The sequence below is a fragment of the Dryobates pubescens genome, chromosome 5 (genome assembly GCF_014839835.1).
Source record: "Dryobates pubescens isolate bDryPub1 chromosome 5, bDryPub1.pri, whole genome shotgun sequence".
In the NCBI taxonomy this organism is placed as follows: Eukaryota; Metazoa; Chordata; class Aves; order Piciformes; family Picidae; genus Dryobates; species Dryobates pubescens.
Genome location: NC_071616.1, coordinates 5,189,814 through 5,195,967, shown reverse-complemented (window position 1 = coordinate 5,195,967; position 6,154 = coordinate 5,189,814).

Below are 6,154 nucleotides of genomic sequence, written 5' to 3'. Positions count from 1 at the left end.
GCAGTTTGACACTGGGAGGGAGGTACTCCAAGAGGAGGAATTCTTCAGAGGATAAGACCATGCCTTGATAAGAGTTAAGCAGTCTCCCAGAAGCTTGCTGGTCCAAATAGTAAGAGAACTACACCTGGGCCCTGCGCTCTACAGCATTTCCTTCCTCAAGTGAGAGCTCTCTGAAATGGAGTGAGTGGTGTCTGGTGTGTAGCCTGTGGAGTGCCTCATACTGACAGGGGTTGCATTACTCATCAGCTCCTTGAAGTGAGGCTTCCTTGGGCCCGTTCTGTTGTCTGTTCTGTTTGGATGTTTGCTCTGCCCTGTACTGGCATCTGTGTGTTGAGTTTCCACACAGCCTACCCCCGTACCGTGCACACTGCTCCTTCCTGCCATTTGCATTCCCCACGGTGCTTTGTAGTCCAGCAGGATGATTGTGTAGCTTTCCCTGGCTCTTATCCATCCCCTTCTTGGCCCATTCCTGTTACATGTCATTTCAATTCGGTGCTGGCAGAGCGCCTCTGCTTGCCTTCCCACCTAAGAGGGCAAGGGAGGGTAGAAAAGCCTCTTTTTTGCCTATTTTGAAGAGGGATTAGATTCAGAGTAGCTAATCCTCTGCAATGGGCTGCTGTTGGCACTGTTTTCATTTGCTGTCCAAAACCTTTCATTCCTGCCTGGCACAGACAGTGTGTGGCTATGTGTGAGCTTATGCAACTAACAGCTTGGGGAGCACAAAGAGTTGTCTGCCGCTCTGACTGGGATAGTCAGACTCCGGTTTGGAGCCCGTGTTTGAATCCAGAGCAGTGAGGCTGCGAGCAGAAACTTGACTCAAACGCATTTGGGAAGCCTTGAAGTGGTTGAACTGAGTCTGTGAGTTAATTTATTGAGTAGCTGAATAACCTTCCCTTCCCACTTGTCTCCCTGGGGCGTTGACCCTAGGTTCTTTTTCCCCCAGGGAATCCACTGGGCAGACTGACCAAGGAAACAAGAGTCACTTTTCTTGCCCTTACTTCTAAACTGGTGTTCGTAGAGTCTGCCTGGTGGACAACCCAGTACTCCACAGGCTTTGTCTCCTTCAGTCCCACTGTCTTGAGGGTAGAAAAGTATCAGTAAGAGACACACCCCTCCCACATCTTCTGCTGCAGAGAGAAGAAAGGGGAAAGACATGCACTTTGTACACTTAGGTTACAGAACTTGTGACTTCTGTCCTTGGGCAAGTTTCATGCTAGACAATGGTCTGTAAATACTACTGGGTTTTTTCCCCCCTTTTTTTATAAATGTCTTTAACCCTCTTCCTTGCTGTCATCTGGATTATTGTGTTTGATGAGTGGCATTTGGGGGGGCTGGATCCATGGCAGGGAGAAGGAGCCAAGGGGAGGCAAAATCGCCCAAGTGGTCTCTCAGAAGGCTTTGTGTGCAAGGAAGAAAGCACATTGGCAAGTTCTGTCACCATCTGATGTGGATGGTGGCACCTGGGATAGCTGCAGTTTGGGTAGTAGAACAAAGAGAATCATAGAATTGTCAGGGTTGGAAGGGACCTCGAGGATCAGCCAGTTCCAACCCCGCTGCCATGGGCAGGGACACCTCACACTACATCAGGTTGCTCAGAGCCACATCCAGCCCAGCCTTAAAAGCCTCCAGGGATGAGGCTTCCACCTGGGCAACCTGTGCCAGTGTCTCACCACCCTCATGGGGAAGAACTTCCTAACATGCAATCTGAATCCACCCACTTCTAGTTTTGCTTCATTCCCCCCAGTCCTATCACTACCTGACACCCTAAAAAGTCCCTCCCCAGCTTTCTTGTAGCCCCCTTCAGATCCTGGAAGGCCACAATAAGGTTCTCAGAGCCTTCTCTTCTGCTGTCTGAGAACACCCCCAACTCTCTCAGTCTGTCTCCATAAAGAGAGGTGCTCCAGCCCTTGGCCAGCCAAGCATAAGGGCTAAACTTCTGCAAGAGACCTCTGAAGTAGGCTGGGATTCATCCACTTGTGTCTTTTCCCACTTGAATCAACTAAAGGTGGGTAAAACTGTGTGACAACAAGCAAGGGATCATCATTCACTGTTCCCTGTGATGGATTAAACTGCAAGATGGCAGGTTGAAGAAGGCTGTGCCTGCCTTGGGTTTTGTGGTAAGCTCTTCCTTAGCTGTGGGTGCTCAGCAGTTTGTGTTCAAAAAGGCTTGGGCAGTTCATGGGGAAAGAAAAAGCCATCAGTAACCTGTGACAGAACAAGACACAGTCTCAAGCTGCTCCAGGCTGGAAGTTAGGAAGAAGTTCTTCACAGGAGAAGAGAGTGGCCATTGGAATGGGCTGCCCAGGGAGGTGGTGGAGTCACCATCACTGGAGGTGTTTAAGAAGAGACTGGATGGGGTGCTTGGTGCCATGGTTTAGTTGATGAGATGGTGTTGGATGATGGGTTGGACTCGGTGATCTCAAAGGTCTTTTCCAACCTGGTTAATGCTGTATCCTGTAACCATAAGTGAAGATGCCATCTTTGTTTTAGGGAGGCTGCCACAGAAGCAGCACCATGCAGTGGGTGTCAGTTTGGGGCTTTCCATTTCCTGGGGTGATGGCTGTTGGCATTCTGTGTCTCAGGGCTGGGGGCCAATACCTGACCTGATACAGGCATCATCCAAGGAGGTACAGGGTGAGCTTTTCCTGGGAAGAGAGAGCAGTTTGGCTTTGATGCTGTGAGAGCAGGGGCTTTCAGGATGCTTCCCAGGGTGGTGTGGAGGCTCCTTCAGACTGAAAGGCTGGGCACTGGGGCAGGGAAGTGCTACAGAGCTGTGAGCAGTGTTCCACACAGCTCCCCTGTTAGTGAGTCTTCAGCTAAGCCATGCACTGATATTAATTACACCAATGCTTAACAGCCTAGTAATTAGCTAGGACATGGAGTAAGGTTGTGCTTATGTGTTGTGCCATCCCTGGTGCTTCCAGTTGCTGGAACCTATTTTTTTTTCATGTATACTTGGAGAATTACATGAGGCACATCATTTGTGTGCTAACCAGCAGGACTTTAGCAGTCACAGGCAGCCATGGCATTTCTTGTCCAGGTTTGCCAGTGGGGCTGAACTAGAACAGAGCCTGCTAGAGCCTGAGCCTCAGTGGGGTTTGTTCAGACACCACCAGTCCACACAGCAGCTAAGTGTTTGTTACAAATAATCCAAGAAACCCAGGACTCCACTTGAACATATTTTGTGTACCTAAGCATTTGGAATTTGGAGCCTAGTCTGCTCAGCAAGGCTGAGGCACAAAAGGCAGCTTCTGAAGAAGCAAACCAGGGTGCTGGGGATAAAAGGGCATGTCTGGTCTACAAGGACAGCACCATGTCTGGTGCACTGGTTAACTGAGGCTCATGCTGTTGCTGGGTTGCTCTCTTGTCTCCATCAAGGACCTCATGAGCTTGAAGCAGTAACACTTCAGTGCTTGAAGTGGCTCCTACGTGACAAAAACCTTTTGAGGATAGCAGCCAGTGCCTTGGAAGATGGAGAGCCAGGGTGACAGCAAGCTGAGGCCAGCTTTCTCTCCCCAGGAGTGTAATAATGTAAATGAAAACTGGAGAGGTCGGGTCTGAGGCTCCTCTGTGCTGGCCAGAACATCTGCTCCCCTGTCAAAGGAATGACAGTGATATGGCTGAGGATAGAAGCTGGCTAACCTTGGATTTCTTGCAGAGGATGACTGGCTGGTGGGTGGGGAGATTCCTTCCCCCCTTCTGTTAGAAAACACCTCTGGATGTGAAGAGAAGGCCCTTGGGGCAGAGAAGAAACGAGCTGGGTGGCTGATGAAAAGAAAGCAGAGTGCAGGTCTGGTATCACAGATGCATCCAACAGGAGATCAGGTGGCTCAGCTCAGGGAGAGGAGCAGGAAAACCTCTCTGGGCACAAAACCTTCCCTCAGGTTTAACGTGAGGCTGAGCACAATTGCTCTGAAGTGAACCTGATGGTCAGTTGGACAATTTGAAAGTTAAAAAGGCAGCAGCTGCCTTGTGAGCAGACACTGGCTAGGACAGAAGCGTGGCCTCTGTCTTGCAGGAGATGTAGATGCCCTCTCCAGAGGCCATGGGCACTACCATGCATGGAAGGAGATAGATGTGACATGCAGTAGTGCAGCCAGGAAGGCCAAAGGCTGGCATGAGCCAGACTTGACCAGACCCAGTGTGAGGCATCCCAGCAGAAAGTGAGATAGAGTGCTGGGGGGTGGGGGGGCTTCAGGAGAGGGCAGCCTCACCTGCCCTAGGTCAGAGGCCAAACCACAGCCACACTGCAGAGGAATCATGTTCTGGTAGCTGGGGCTTATGCTTTGAGATGGAGCTGTAGCAAACCTTGAGTCCTGTGTCCAGTTCGGGGCCCCCTCAGTTTAGGAAAGATGTTGAGTTGCTGGAACGAGTCCAGAGAAGGGCAACAAAGCTGGGGAGGGGTCTGGAGCACAGCCCTGTGAGGAGAGGCTGAGGGAGCTGGGGTTGCTTAGCCTGGAGAAGAGGAGGCTCAGGGGAGACCTTATTGCTCTCTACAACTACCTGAAGGAAGTTGTAGCCAGGTGGGGGCTGGTCTCCCAGGCAGCCAGCACCAGAACAAGAGGACACAGTCTCAGGCTGCACCAGGGGAGGTTTAGGCTGGATGTTAGGAAGAAATTCTTCACAGAAAGAGTGATTGGCCATTGGAATGGGCTGCCTGGGGAGGTGGTGGAGTCACCACCACTGGAGGTGTTCAGGAAGAGACTGGATGGGGTGCTTGGTGCCATGGTTCAGTTGATTAGATGGTGCTGGATGATGGGTTGGACAGGATGATCTCGAAGGTCTCTTCCAACCTGGTCTATTCCATTCTATTCTATTCAAAGCTCCCCCAGTCCCCAGATGGATGCTGGTGAGTCTCTGGTGTCCTGCATGCAAGACAGCTCAATCTGTGCACCTGTAGTGTGGAGAGGACACCTAGGCCCCTTCAGGAGGCTGCCCTGGGGGTACCTGTGTTTGGTGACCTGTGCATGTGTGTTCTTGTTTCCATGCTGGCCCAGGCATAACATCTCTTTTGAGTCTGTCTGGCAGGAAACCAAGACTCCCAAGAGAGAGCAGGGCTGTGTGCCTTGAAGGGCTCTGCTTGCTCTTCTCTGGAGGAGCAGCTGACGTCCTGGGTCTTGGCCAAGAGCTAATACCATTGCCTCAGTGACAGCCAGCTCTGTGGTTTGAGAAACACTGCTGGGACCTGCTCTATCTTAAAGTTTGAACTGCTGAAGCAGTGGCACCCACCCCATCCAGGGCTGTCACAGGCACTCACAGGAAACACAGAGGGCAGGCAGAAAATACAGAATGTTCTCCAGTGCCAGCAGGGAAGTGGCCTTGGGACCTAAAATTACTGATGTCCTCTTCTGCATGCAGCACAACCTGCATGGTCTTCAAAATGTCTTGAAAAGCACAGAGAGGAGAGAGGCAGGGGACAGAGACCTGTTCCTGGGGCTGGTGGGGAAGGGTGGCAGTGAGTGATACTCACCCAAGCCATGATGCTCACTGGGACACAGCTGGAGGTAAGAATGGGTCTGCCTGCTCCTGGGAGACACCTACACTCTCAAGATGCAATTCCCCCCTCCCTGTTCCCACAGAACCTCCGTGTAAGCTGGTTTGCAGATTCCACCTGTGGTGCTTGCAGCCCTGGCAAGCTCCCCTGGGGCCAAGGCTTGTGCTGGGGCTGCCAGACCTGTTGCCAGCCAGGTGCTGCCAACCTGTCATGGGTGGGAAAGAACAGCCTGGCTTGGGCTGCTGCCCCCAGGCAAGTACCCACTGCCGAGGAGACCCCTCGCAAGTGCCCGGGTGTGCATGTTGCCTGCTCCCTTGGGCCTGGGGGGACGAGTTCCAGGCAGGACACCTGCAGCTGTGGGCACAGCTCGGGGGATCGGTCCAGCTTCGGGCACATCTTGGGGGGTGGGGGAGAGATGTCGGTCCAGCTGTGGACACATCTGCCCCTCCAGGGCCGGCGTTTCCCAGGGCGCGGGCTGGGGAAGGGGTGCAGGTTGTCGCCTCCAGCTGCGGCCACATCTGTCCTGCAGGTGCCGCCGGGGGCCGCGGGAAGGAGCCGCGCCCCCCACTTCCCGCCCCGTTCCCGTGGCAGGTATGTCCCTCCCCGCCAGCATCCCCCTCCCTTCATCCCTCCTTCCCTACCTCCCTCCCTCCCGCCCGC